This window comes from Lutra lutra, chromosome 10, assembly GCF_902655055.1.
Source record: "Lutra lutra chromosome 10, mLutLut1.2, whole genome shotgun sequence".
Classification (NCBI taxonomy): Eukaryota; Metazoa; Chordata; class Mammalia; order Carnivora; family Mustelidae; genus Lutra; species Lutra lutra.
In genome coordinates, this window is record NC_062287.1 from 26,940,944 (window position 1) to 26,955,765 (window position 14,822).

At 40.3% G+C, this 14,822-nt stretch overlaps 1 protein-coding gene across 5 annotated transcripts in view; it reads left to right on the plus strand.

Moving 5' to 3' along the window:
* Window positions 1–14,822, plus strand: part of NTM (neurotrimin) — a 967,921-nt gene that overhangs the window by 407,127 nt on the left and 545,972 nt on the right. Inside the window, exon 1 of one of the 5 annotated variants that reach the window (XM_047692556.1) lies at window positions 13,423–13,502. The exons of the other annotated variants lie outside the window; for them this stretch is intronic. The gene's annotated coding sequence lies outside the window, so the exon portion shown is untranslated. Of the gene's footprint in view, window positions 1–13,422; window positions 13,503–14,822 lie in introns of those variants that run through there. 5 annotated transcript variants of the gene reach the window in all.

The following is a 14,822-nucleotide window of genomic DNA, read 5'->3' on the forward strand; positions in this document are numbered from 1 at the left end:
CTCTTCTGATTTGGCTAAAGCATATTTTCCTGGGGTTGTTGCCACCCTTTTAGTATTTTACTTGCTCCTTCATATACTCTTATCTGGACAAAATGACAAGGCGGAAAAATTCACAACAAAAAAAAGAACAAGAAGCAGTACCAAAGGCTAGGGACCTAATCAATACAGACATTGGTAATATGTCAGATATAGAGTTCAGAATGATGATTCTCAAGGTTCTAGCCGGGCTTGAAAAAGGCATGGAAGATATTAAAGCAACCCTCTCGGGAGATATAAAAGCCCTTTCTGGAGAAATAAAAGAACTAAAATCTAACCAAGTTGAAATCAAAAAAGCTATTAATGAGGTGCAATCAAAAATGGAGGCTCTCACTGCTAGGATAAATGAGGCAGAAGAAAGAATTAGTGATATAGAAGACCAAATGACAGAGAATAAAGAAGCTGAGCAAAAGAGGGACAAACAGCTACTGGACCACGAGGGGAGAATTCGAGAGATAAGTGACACCATAAGACGAAACAACATTAGAATAATTGGGATTCCAGAAGAATAAGAAACAGAGAGGGGAGTAGAAGGTATGTTGGAGAGAATTATTGGAGAAAATTTCCCCAATATGGCAAAGGGAACAAGCATCAAAATTCAGGAGGTTCAGAGAACCCCCCTGAAAATCAATAAGAATAGGTCCACACCCCGTCACCTAATAGTAAAATTTACAAGTCTTAGTGACAAAGAAAAGATCCTGAAAGCAGCCCAGGAAAAGAAGTCTGTAACGTACAATAGTAAAAATATTAAATTGGCAGCAGACTTATCCACAGAGACCTGGCAGGCCAGAAAGAGCTGGCATGATATATTCAGAGTACTAAATGAGAAAAACATGCAGCCAAGAATACTATATCCAGCTAGGCTATCATTGAAAATAGACGGAGAGATTAAAAGCTTCCAGGACAAACAAAAACTGAAAGAATTGGCAAATACCAAACCAGCTCTACAGGAAATATTGAAAGGGGTCCTCTAAGCAAAGAGAGACCCTAAAAGTAGTAGATCAGAAAGAAACAGAGACAATATACAATAACAGTCACCTTACAAGCAATACAATGGCACTAAATTCATATCTCTCAATACTTACCCTGAATGTTAATGGGCTAAATGCCCCAATCAAAAGACACAGGGTATCAGAATGGATGAAAAAACAAAACCCATCTATATGTTGCCTACAAGAAACTCATCTTAAACCCGAAGACACCTCCAGGTTTAAAGTGAGGGGGTGGAAAAGAATTTACCATGCTAATGGACATCAGAAGAAAGCAGGAGTGGCAATCCTTATATCAGATCAATTAGATTTTAAGCCAAAGACTATAATAAGAGATGAGGAAGGACACTATATCATACTCAAAGGAACTGTCCAACAAGAAGATCTAACAATTTTAAATATCTATGCCCCTAACGTGGGAGCAGCCAACTATATAAACCAATTAATAACAAAATCAAAGAAACACATCGACAAGAATACAATAATAGTAGGGGATTTTAACACTCCCCTCACTGAAATGGACAGATCATCCAAGCAAAAGATCAACAAGGAAATCAAGGCCTTAAATGACACACTGGACCAGATGGACATCACAGATATATTCAGAACATTTCATCCCAAAGCAACAGAATACACATTCTTCTCTAGTGCACATGGAACATTCTCCAGAATAGATCACATTCTTGGTCCTAAATCAAGTCTCAACCGGTATCAAAGGATTGGGATCATTCCCTGCATATTTTCAGACCACAATGCTCTAAAGCTAGAACTCAATCACAAGAGGAAATTTGGAAAGAACCCAAATACATGGAGACTAAACAGCATCCTTCTAAAGAATGAATGGGTCAACCAGGAAATTAAAGAAGAATTGAAAAAATTTATGGAAACAAATGATAATGAAAACACAACGGTTCAGAATCTGTGGAACACAACAAAGGCAGTCCTGAGAGGAAAATATATAGCGGTACAAGCCTTTCTCAAGAAACAAGAAAGGTCTCAGGTACACAACCTAACCCTACACCTAAAGGAGCTGGAGAAAGAACAAGAAAGAAACCCTAAACCCAGCAGGAGAAGAGAAATCATAAAGATCAGAGCAGAAATCAATGAAATAGAAACCAAAAAAACAATAGAACAAATCAACGAAACTAGGAGCTGGTTCCTTGAAAGAATTAATAAGATTGATAAACCCCTGGCCAGACTTATCAAAAAGAAAAGAGAAAGGACCCAAATAAATAAAATCATGAATGAAAGAGGAGAGATCACAACGAACACCAAAGAAATACAGATAATTATAAGAACATACTATGAGCAACTCAACGCCAACAAATTTGACAATCTGGAAGAAATGGATGCATTCCTAGAGACATATAAACTACCACAACTGAACCAGGAAGAAATAGAAAGCCTGAACAGACCCATAACCAGTAAGGAGATTGAAACAGTCATCAAAAATCTCCAAACAAACAAAACCCCAGGACCAGATGGCTTCCCGGGGGAATACTACCAAACATTTAAAGAAGAACTAATTCCTATTCTCCTGAAACTGTTCCAAAAAATAGAAATAGAAGGTAAACTTCCAAACTCATTTTATGAGGCCAGCATCACCTTGCCCCAAAACCAGACAAGGATCCCATCAAAAAAGAGAACTACAGACCAATATCCTTGATGAACACAGATGCAAAAATTCTCGCCAAAATACTAGCCAATAGGATTCAACAGTACATTAAAAGGATTATTCACCACGACCAAGTGGGATTTATTCCAGGGTTACAAGGTGGGTTCAACATCCACAAATCAATCAATGTGATACAACACATTAATAAAAGAAAGAACAAGAATCATATGATACTCTCCATAGATGCTGAAAAAGCATTTGACAAAGTACAGCATCCCTTCCTGATCAAAACTCTTCAAAGTGTAGGGATAGATGGCACATACCTCAATATTATCAAAGCCATCTACGAAAAACCCACCGCAAATATCATTCTCAATGGAGAAAAACTGAAAGCTTTTCCGCTAAGGTCAGGAACACGGCAGGGATGTCCGTTATCAGCACTGCTATTCAACATAGTACTCGAAGTCCTAGCCTCAGCAATCAGACAACAAAAGGAAATTAAAGGCATCCAAATCGGCAAAGAAGAAGTCAAACTATCACTCTTTGCAGATGATATGATACCATATGTGGAAAACCCAAAAGACTCCACTCCAAAACTGCTAGAACTTGTACAGGAATTCAGTAAAGTGTCAGGATATAAAATCAATGCACAGAAATCAGTTGCATTTCTCTACACCAACAACAAGACAGAAGAAAGAGAAATTAAGGAGTCCATCCCATTTACAATTGCACCCAAAACTATAAGATACCTAGGAATAAACCTAACCAAAGAGACTAAGAATCTATACACAGGAAACTATAAAGTACTCATGAAAGAAATTGAGGAAGACACAAAGAAATGGAAAAATGTTCCATGCTCCTGGATTGGAAGAATAAATATTGTGAAAATGTCTATGCTACCTAAAGCAATCTACACATTTAATGCAATTCCTATCAAAGTACCATCCATTTTTTTCAAAGAAATGGAACAAATAATCCTAAAATTTATATGGAACCAGAAAAGACCTCGAATAGCCAAAGGAATATTGAAAAAGAAAGCCAAAGTTGGTGGCATCACAATTCCGGACTTCAAGCTCTATTACAAAGCTGTCATCATCAAGACAGCATGGTCCTGGCACAAAAACAGACACATAGATCAATGGAACAGAATAGAGAGCCCAGAAATAGACCCTCAACTCTATGGTCAACTCATCTTCGACAAAGTAGGAAAGAATGTCCAATGGAAAAAAGACAGCCTCTTCAATAAATGGTGTTGGGAAAATTGGACAGCCACATGCAGAAAAATGAAATTGGATCATTTCCTTACACCACACACGAAAATAGACTCAAAATGGATGAAGGATCTCAATGTGAGAAAGGAATCCATCAAAATCCTCGAGGAGAACACAGGCAGCAACCTCTTCGACCTCAGCTGCAGCAACATCTTCCTAGGAACATCACCAAAGGCAAGGGAAGCAAGGGCAAAAATGAACTTTTGGGATTTTATCAAGATCAAAAGCTTTTGCACAGCAAAGGAAACAGTGAACAAAACCAAAAGACAACTGACAGAATGGGAGAAGATATTTGCAAATGACATATCAGATAAAGGGCTAGTGTCCAAAATCTATAAAGACCTTAGCAAACTCAACACCCAAAGAACAAATAATCCAATCAAGAAATGGGCAGAGGACATGAACAGACATTTCTGCAAAGAAGACATCCAGATGGCCAACAGACACATGAAAAAGTGCTCCATATCACTCGGCATCAGCGAAATACAAATCAAAACCACCATGAGATATCACCTCACACCAGTCAGAATGGCTAAAATTAACAAGTCAGGAAATGACAGATGCTGGCGAGGACTGCACCTACACTGTTGGTGGGAATGGAAGCTGGTGCAACCACTCTGGAAAACAGCATGGAGGTTCCTCAAAATGTTGAAAATAGAACTACCTATGACCAGCAATTGCACTGCTGGGTATTTATCCTAAAGATACAAACGTAGTGATCCGAAGGGGCATGTGCACCCGAATGTTTATAGCAGCAATGTCTACAATAGCCAAACTATGGAAAGAACCTAGATGTCCATCTACAGACGAATGGATAAAGAAGAGGTGGTATATATACACAATGGAATACTCTGCAGCCATCAAAAGAAATGAAATCTTGCCATTTGCGACGACGTGGATGGAACTAGAGGGTATCATGCTTAGCAAAATAAGTCAATCGGAGAAAGACAACTATTATATGATCTCCCTGATATGAGGGAGAGGAGATGCAACATGGGGGGTTAAGGGGGTAGGAGAAGAGTAAATGAAACAAGATGGGATTGGGAGGGAGACAAACCATAAGTGACTCTTAATCTCACAAAACAAACTGAGGGTTGGTGGGGGGAGGGGGGTTGGGAGAGGGGGGGTGGGGTTATGGATATTGGGGAGGGTATGTGCTATGGTGAGTGCTGTGAAGTGTGTAAACCGGGCGATTCACAGACCTGTACCCCTGGGGATAAAAATATATTAAATGTTTATAAAAAATAAAATTAAAAAAAAAAACTCAGAAAACTAGCGTTGGTAATGCCCTTTAGAGATACAGATTTGGTCCCCCTGCCCTGTAGCAAGTGGTGGATAATTGGGGGCTTGGAGTTAAGGGAACCTGAATTTGCATTTCAGTCCCTTGTCTTACTGGGATGTGCCACCTTGCACAAGCAAAAGAAACAGAAACATTGCACAAGCAACAGAAAGAGCAGTGCTGCCATATTGAACTCTTTAACATTTTTATATTTATCAATTATTATATTTAGTTTGATTTATTAAAATGTAATAGCATAGGTGTGTTGATTACTGAATTTCTTGTCACCCCCTTAAATTTTGCTCACTCACCTCACCCTAATCCCACCCTCTCAGCATTACTGTTTTCTTCAGGTGCAGAGTATGATGATAATTTCTTCATCATAGGATCAGTTAGCATTTAATAAGCTTGTGCAGTGTCCAGGTGCTCATAGCGTCTGCTCACTAAGTGGTAGATATTATGGTTATTAGATACTTTGTTAGCATCACTTAAGAAAGGAATAGTGGTGTTTGAGGACTCTCTGTAGATAGACTATTGGTACAAGATTAAGAGCTTAATAAATAACTGGAAGAAATGATATCAGGTTACCTCAAAGCTGTCTTTTATCTTCCTTTTTTATGATTATTTTTTTAAAACAAAACATTGATTTATCAGAATACAGCAAAGACATGTCCATCCAGTATTGTCTGGAAGAGAATCACCGTTCCTCCAAATGAGAATTATGGTTCCACAAGTGCCGAGGCATGTGATGCTCTTAGGAGTTCGGGTCACATTTAGCACAGTATAGCGCTGGCACACATTAGTTCAGGGCAAACAGCAGACATTTGCGATTTTTTTTTCTGTACATGGGGTATGGTCTGAGGTGTGAGAGGGACAGTGATGCGTGTTGTGACACTGCCACAGGTGGGGGACATCATGAGCCAAGGTTATGAGCCAGTACTTACGTAAAGAGGTGCTACAATCAATGTTGGGCAAGAAAATATAACCCATACTAATTATTCCACCAGAGATCATGAATATGGGGAATTGGGTAACAAGGTGTGGGAAGATGAACTAGACAGAAGAAAAGACTGAACCCCTGCCAGGGCTGGCAGAACATGGAGAAGAAGTTAGGATTCTCAGAAACTGCAAGTTTTAGGGCCTGTAGGAAAAATTTAAAAAGATTGGCAGAGCCAGGGCCAACCTTCCAAGGAGAGGCGCCACTTGGCTGCTTCTGTATCTCAGGAGCTTGTTGGAGGGACCAGGCAGAGCTGGTAGTTATCCTCTGGGAGGGGGCATTGCTTCAGCCCATGCCGGTTCCCATGGCAGGGAACATGACCTGGGCTGGGAACTGTGGAAAGAAGCTGGAAACAGAACCAGCTGTTCTTAGAAATAAGTACTTCTTATTCTGGGTGAAGGGCCATTGCTGAAACAGAGCTGACAGGAGGAACAAGCCAACAGGAAGGAGCAAGTCCCCTTCTCCTCTTTTGTCTTCCATCCTTTATTTATGACCCTGCTGAGAAACCTAACAGAAAGCCAACTGGCACAGAAGAAATGTAGTTTGTAGAATCCCAGTCTCTGTATCACAAAGCAGAACATAGATGGCGCATTTGGGGCTGAGAAACACAGGAGCTTATAAGTGATGTGGGGTGACTGGCATCACTGGGTGAGGTAAGAGTCTGGAGCTGGAGTTAGATAGAACCCCAGGAGGAAAGGCTTTTTAATACTTGGCCCCGCTGGAATACATGGCCCACTGTCTGCATTGTGCCTTGTCTTATGGGAAGGATGAGTCCCTGTCTCCCTTCCTCCTAGACAAGGTGGCATTAACAAGGCAGTATAGGAGGAGTTGAATTTATTACACTTACAAATAATTGGAAGTGATCTTTAGCAAGTCATCAAAAATATTTAGCAAATGATTAAATAGATATATCTTTCTTCCTTTTGTTTTCTCTTGGTAAAGCACTTCATTTTTTAATGAATAACTAAGGAAATACTTAACAGGCTCTAACAGTGTAATTCTAATTAAATGCTTTTTACATTAAAAAAAGATTCAGAACAATGTGTTTAGTAAGTAATGGTGTTCATGAGTAATCTTTACACCAAGTAAATGACTTAAGACCATTTATTAGAAGACCGTGAGATCCTTTTTTCATTTTCTTTCCTTTGTGGTTTGCAAGGATGAGCAAAAGAATATCAACAAAATAGTAAAAGGAATTTTGTACAGATGAACAACTATCTCTGCTCCACATCTTCATCCACACATCTTTATAGAACATTTACTGTAAAGGTGATACTGTAAGGGAGGACATGACACAGTAAGCTTTAAAAAAAAGACTGGTTCCTGCCCTCAAGGAATTTACAATTGAAAGGAAGAGGTATAGTAGACAAAGCATTTATGTATCCCTATGGCAACATATTTGTTTATCCCAGAATCTGAGAATATGAGCCAAATGGGAATTGTCCAAATGGATGCCTTTCCTTTAGTTAACGGCCTACTCTGAGAGCTGGTTATTGCTTATTTTTTCGTTCTTCTGCTGATGTAGGCAAGAAAGCCTCAAATACTGAGAAGTACTAACATGGTATGAGCATGTGTATAAATCAATAATGTATTTTAGAACAATTACTAATGTAAGTCCCAGATGTTTTTCTCATGGATGGATTTTTATATTCATTGGAAAAATAACAATCACTGTAGTATGTACCACTAATTAAAGACTGTTGAATAATTTCCAACAGATATTAAGTAATTATCGGTAATTCCATGTCAGCACCAGTAAATAATTATCTCACCTTGTATCACATAATTAAAATTATAATGTCCCCCCAACAAATATTAAACAATCATAAATAATTCCAATTGTGCATGATAGCAGCCACACATTCAACTGGGCTGTGTTTATAATTTAAAATGACATTTTTCATTTGACTGCTGATTTATGAAGTTTTAAAAAATCAATTTGCCTTTCTTAATGGGCTAATGCCCTTTGGGGATACACCAGATGTTCTCCTGCCCAAGGTTGGCAGCTGGGCAGAAAAAAATTAGCCAAGCATATTGATACAAGACCTAAACAAGAAAAGGGTAGTAATAATGGGCAGCAGGGTTAAATAAATTAACTGAAGATTTGCTATAAAATGGTCCTTGTGATCCTCATCTTGATGATTCATGTGGACGTATAGGCTGCAGGCTTCAGATTCTCCTTGCATTCCTCTATCCCACTTCCCAGTTGTTATTGTTATCATTGAGATCTCTGAGGACCTGTACTGCAGTTCAATTCCCTTCCATGTCTCTGCTGGAGAACAGTATCTAAATGCAGGAAGGAGAGGGAGGCTCTTTCAAACACTTCATTGCATTTGTTCTCCTACAGCCTAGCTTCCACCAGAAGAAGGACAAGGTAATAGAACTGGCAAGAATGATGAGTCCAAAGCCTGATTACTTGAGAGCAGATAGGAACCTTTCAAATGATTTGCTTAGCAACTGTTTAATGAGCACTTACTATGTGCTAGGTACTATGGTTGGTGATGATTTTAAGGGTTTCTTTGTTATTTGACCTCACATAATATGAAGCTGATTGATCTATATCCACAAAACAGTTATGTGCTCATTGTCCATTTCTACTACTGTGTGAATATCAGATATGATGTGGATAGATCATCTCTGACTTTATGGATTTTGATATATTATTATGGGTCATTCAGGGTATCTGCAATCTTCTTCCCTGTAGATGGGAAATGACCATCTGTGCTTGCACCTGCCTTGGGTTATCCAGATGCTTTCAGGAAGCAGATGGTACTACCCAATGAACTTCTAACTACTTGTTCAATGATCTCTCCCCTACTAGACCATTAAATTCAATGAGAACAGAATTCACGTCTATCTTAATCAACTATAAGTTCACTGAAATTAGCCCCATGCAAATATTTGTTCAATTAATTGTTGATTAAAATTCTAAAACAGTAAAAAGAGCAGAGGGAAAAATTGCCAATACCTCACACCCTTTATAATCTATTAAGAATATTCATCTCAAGACAAATTGGCTACATATACTATACTCCATCTCCAACCCCAATCTGAGCCCAATCATGACTAACATCACATGACTCTTGATGGAGAGTATCTTCAAACTGCCCCATGCTAATTCACTGAGTTAGACTGTGGCATTGTACTCTGAATAGAGCAGTGGCATGTCTCAGTGACAATGTCAGGAATTGTCTGATCTGGGCTGTGAGCATCGTTGCCCCTTGAATTGAGAGAAGGGACACTCTAGGTATACAAATCAGATCCCAAAAGCTGTATGCATGTATGTATGTATGTATGTATGTATGTATGTATGTATGTATTCTATATCTTCAGATATATTGGTCATATATAGGATAGGATTCATTAAGAAGGCAAGGTTGGAGAAGAGGAGTGGCAATTATTGGCTACTAAAAACTCACGGAAGCCAGGTCTTCAGGATTGGAGACCAGCCTACTACATCCTGGCTCAGTGGAGATTCACTTTCTGTCTGTGTGCCAGAGGTAGAGAGATAGGTTCTGGAGTTTTGTTTGAATCTAGTGACAGCTGATCAAAGCAGTAGTTCCAAGTAGGTTGTCACTTCTTCCCCGAGGTGGGCACAGGAGCCTGTCTATGAAGAGAGAGGAGAACAGAAATAGAGAATCAGTACGAGTCTGGCTCAGGTGCTAGATTGGCAAAGTGTATTCTGATATTCTTTATAAAGTATTTGATCCATACCAAAAGTCCCTTCTGAGAGCTTTGTTTGAATAGGTAAATGAGTGAAGGTTCAAGAGGATGGGGAACACCACAGCAAAGTTTCAAACTTATGGTTGGAACAGATTCTATTAAATATCTAGGTTGGGCACACTGATTTGTGCAAACAGTGTTATAGGATTTTAAAAAATGCTTTAAAGTGAAGCATGTGGATAGGACCTGGAAACCTGGAATCTTGAATAGCTCCGCTTTGTGGTACCATAGTGGTTCCATTAAAACCTACTGACATATTCAGGAAGATGATGTTTAATGAATTTATAGGTTTGTTCAATTCCTAAAGGATATGGTACAGAGCATTTTGGAGAGTGGCAGAGGGTACATGGAATCCCTGTGTCACCAGGAGTCCTTTCTCTATTTTCTAATGCTGCTCTAACACAGCAGCTTTTTTAGCAGACACCTGCCAATCAATTTATTTTCTTTAGTGGAGGCTGATTTGATGATTGCTTTATATAATGCTAAATTCCAGCACTTTAAAACATGTATTGCTTTCATCCTCTCTTAGTCTTTATACTTACTTTATCTTTCAAGCTCTGATCCTTCTGTCAAGGATTGGAACCATTCTGGTACTACTGACTTGGTGTGTCCTCTTTCCCCACTAGGGTCCTTCACTCCCTGAGTCAATTATGGCAGCAGTCCTCAATGGTAGATGAATTTGGACCTTGGTTTCAGGTGATTTTAGCTTACAGCCTTGTCTACCTCTCACCACTTATAAAATCTTGAACATAGGGGTGCCTGGGTGGTTCAGTTGGTTAAGTATCTGCCTTCAGCTTAGGTCATGATCCCAAGGTCCTGGGATCTAGCCTCACATTGGGATCCTTGCTCAGCAGAGGGGTCTGCTTCTCCCTCCCCCCATCCCTGCTGGTGCTCTTTTACTATCTCTCTCCCTCTCACAAATAAATAAAAATAAAATCTTTTTAAAAATTGGCCATTTGGGGAGCCTGAGTGGCTCAGTGGGTTAAGCCACTGCCTTCAGCTCAGGTCATGATCTCAGGGTCCTGGGATCGAGTCCCACATCGGGCTCTCTGCTCAGCAGGGAGCCTGCTTCCCTCTCTCTCTCTCTGACTGCCTCTCCATCTACTTGTGATCTCTCTCTGTCAAATAAATAAATAAAATTTTTAAAAAACTTTAAAAAATTGGTCATTTTTTAGACTTTTATGAAACTTATTACCTTTATTTGAGGATGGAGAAACAGTAGTCATCTCCAGGGTTATGCATGGCTTTAATGGGGGTGATATACATAAAGTACCTAGAGTGGATTTTGGCCCACTCTAAGTCCATAGTAGAGCTTAATTCCCTTTTCACTTGGCACCAGGCCAGGCAGAACAAGCAACAACAAAGGAATTCAAGTGCTCCTGTGAGTGCTTACACTGAAGAAGCAAAAAGATTTACCAACAGGAAGGGTTTGTGACTTTTAGACTTTCAGAACAGTGTTTGTGGAAAGAATTACAATCCCCAAGCCTTATCTGGTGGAGCTGACCTAAAGAAGTAGTGTTTCTCATTTATTGAAGACAAAGCAAGCAAGCTAGATTGCCATTTAGCCCAGGCTTCTGTGTTTGTCCTGGGAGAATGTGCTATAAAGTTATGAGCTTCAACTTGTATCCTTCTCTGGTCCCCAGGTTCTCAGTGGGAATTCTGAAACATGGACCCATAGGTGTCCCCAAAGGAAGCTACATACCATTCCTTCTCCCTGCAAAAGATTCATGTGAGCTAAAGCAATCGGATGGGTACATTTTGTTTTGTTTCAATAACATTTTGTTTTGCTGTTTTTAATTATAGTTTCCCCTGAGCGTGGCATGCTTTCTGCAGCACACACTGGCTGCATACCTAACAGATATTTTGAATACAACAGCTTGACTCCCCTGCTGCTTGGATGATAGCAATTGGCTAGGTGTTCTATCCTCTTCCTTCTCCCCCCCTCTATGGATGCAAGGAGATTTCAAGCGCAATTTGGCCTTGCACATCAAACAGCAATTTTTGTGCAGAAACTGAAGCCTCCAAAAACTCTACTCTAATCAAATCTATCAAGCCCAATTTAGGGGCGAGCTTGTGTCTGTTTATCAAGGAAATGGAGTTGAAATTGCCCCCTTTAATGGAATCACAGCTGCCCACCATAATCTTTCACATGGATGTTCGAATTAATGGCAGGATGTGGCCCATGCTCTCCAACCTTGGAATTTGATTCCAGTTATAGGAAATTGCTATAATTTCTGTTCTGGGATTCTCTGGGATGTTGGAGCATTCTATGCTGGGGTTAGAATTAATGTGTCAGAGGAATTAAAGAATTCAGAAGTGGTTGGGGGAAAATTAGCACTTTTACACAACAATCGGTGAATCACTGTTGCATCAGATCAAATCCATGGTGATCCCTTTGAATTACTCTTACCAAGTCAAGGAGAAAAAAGAGAGAGAGAGAGAAATGACTTTTTCTTAAGTTGAGATTTTAAGTTCGGACATAGCAGATACAGGTAGAGTGTATTTGTCCTTCTGAATATAGGGCAACTCACTTGGTTCAAGTGCATATTAAGAGTTGCCACAGCAGGTGGGCAAAGTACCCAGCTAAGAGGTCTAGGTCTTCTCTGAGCCAGGGAACAGGCCAGCAGCTGAATGTAGTGCACCCCCTCCTTCTTCTTGTTCACTCCTGCCAGAACCTCAGAACACTGCATGTCCCCCCACTAAAGCCTCAGGACTCCCTTAGAGATTGTGTTCTGGCAGTTTTGAGCTAGGATGGAGTCATTTCACTTTTTTTTTTTTTTAATATCCTTACCAACAGACATTCTTTTCTTCTTTCAAGCATATTATCATCTTGTATTTATATAGAGCTATTCTCACCATGTTTTTTCGTGCACGTTTTTGTGTTTTTATCCCATTTTATTTTCACGGTACAGAAGGGAGGTGGGCTATATATAATGCAATATCATAAATGGGGAAACCAAGGTTAGATGACATAGCCAATGAATGGTGGCACTAGAATAAGACTTCCTTCCTACAGACCCAGTGTTCTTTCCATGATACTCTCTGACATCTTTAGACTTTCTTCCCCTCCCTTTGCATGAGTTTGAGCAGGGCACATCCTCCCAGATCCAAGTCAACATATCCTGTCCTGCACGGCCCACACAGACTTCCTGCTTTACCTCGTGTTTCTCCCTCAAGGAAGGCTCTCCTCATCTCCCCTCTTCTCTCAAGGAATCATTGTGAGCATTATGACAAATAGGTAACAGAGAGCCTCTCATTTGTAGTACACCAGAGTCTCAGTCTTTCCACTGAAAATAAAGGGCTCCGAAATTAGAGAATCATAGAAATTTAATAAATGTGGGGAGAAAGCCTATTCATTTTCTTCAATAGTAGCTAATGCTGCAGGAAAAAAATCTTCCATTTAGAATTAATTCAGCTTTTCCTTGTTTCTTTCCCTCTTTACCAGCCCTGCCTCTTTTCATTTATGGTCATTTGCATGAAACAGAATTTCAGCTACTTGGAGTTTTATCTGTTGCTGTTTATCCTCCCTCAGAATTCATCAGCCCCTATATAGCCTTCATCCCTACACCCATCAGCTATGGGGTGCCTTCAGGTAGGAGGATACAAATGAGTATGCTGGAGGCCTCCATGTCACAGCGTTGTTCTGTGACACTGATGGTCAAGTGCAAGGCGGGGGCCTCGGCCCTGAGAAGGCATTGCTGAGCAGCTCCCCCTTGCATCCTGTGGGGCTCAGCTCTTGATCTCCTGATGAACTGTCAATTGTCTGTCTGTGTCTGGAGTACAGGAAGCAGTGGTTGGTTTCCTGTGCAGTGTGATTTCCCTGTTTCCTTCCTCCTTGCATTTCATGGCTAACTAATAGCCCAAGGAGGGGAGAGAAGGCAGGAGGAAACAAAAACACGTTATTTCCCCCACTTTATAAATTGCTCATCAGGTTATTGGCTGAGGTTTAGCATTCTGTTGTGCAATATCCTTTGCTGTTTTTTTGAGTCTGATGTGCTGCCCACCAGGGTGGGGGCATTGGGGCAGACGGAGACTCAACTCTGGCCTGGCTAGGAATGGCACCCATCACTGAAGTATGCCAGTCATTCTAACACTTGATTTACCTGGTATCCCGCGTTTCCAAACATCATACTTTTGCAAAGCAGCTAATAAGAAAATTTTAAATAACTTTCCCTGCTCTGGCTGGCAGGGGGGGCGGTGGGCTTCATTTGGTGGGATGTTTTCCTCCCTTTCACTGACAACCTTTGCAAGGGTACATGGTACTTGCAAGGGTACATGGTACATTCAAGGGTACATGGTGGTTACTTTTGTTCCCAGGCTACTTCTTACTTTGCCACCTGTTTTCTCCTCATTATGCTCCTTTCCAACTATTCTCTTCAAGTTTATCACCGACTGACTAATCATCAAATAAATTGGCTGAATCTCAATTTAACCTACTCACTTCTGCAACATTTCACTCAGGCCATCTACTGCTTCTCTCTGTGAAGCTGGCCTTCCTGGCCTTCCCCTGTTTCTGGGGCCACTTGTTCCTGCCCCCTGCTTGGTCCCTCTTGCCTTTCTTTAGCTCCCAAGCAAAGTTTTCTCCATGGTTTGATCCTTGGCTCTTTTCTTCTCTTTTCTTTTCTTTCCTTCCCTATACTCTCTTCCTTGGTGTTCTTATCACCTCCCACTGTCCAATTATCACCTCTGTGGGAATGAAGCCTAAATCTGTCTCTAGCCTTGACTCCTATCTTGAAATCCAATTCCACATTTATAATTGCTTAAGGAGTATCACCAGTTCTCTCTCCCTGGCCCCTATGTAAAATTTGTCTCTCAGGTTTATTGATCTGTTGATTCTAACTTTATAACTTCACACCTCTCCTTTCCAGCTCCACCACCTCCACTCAAGTTTATTATGTCATCACTTCTCACT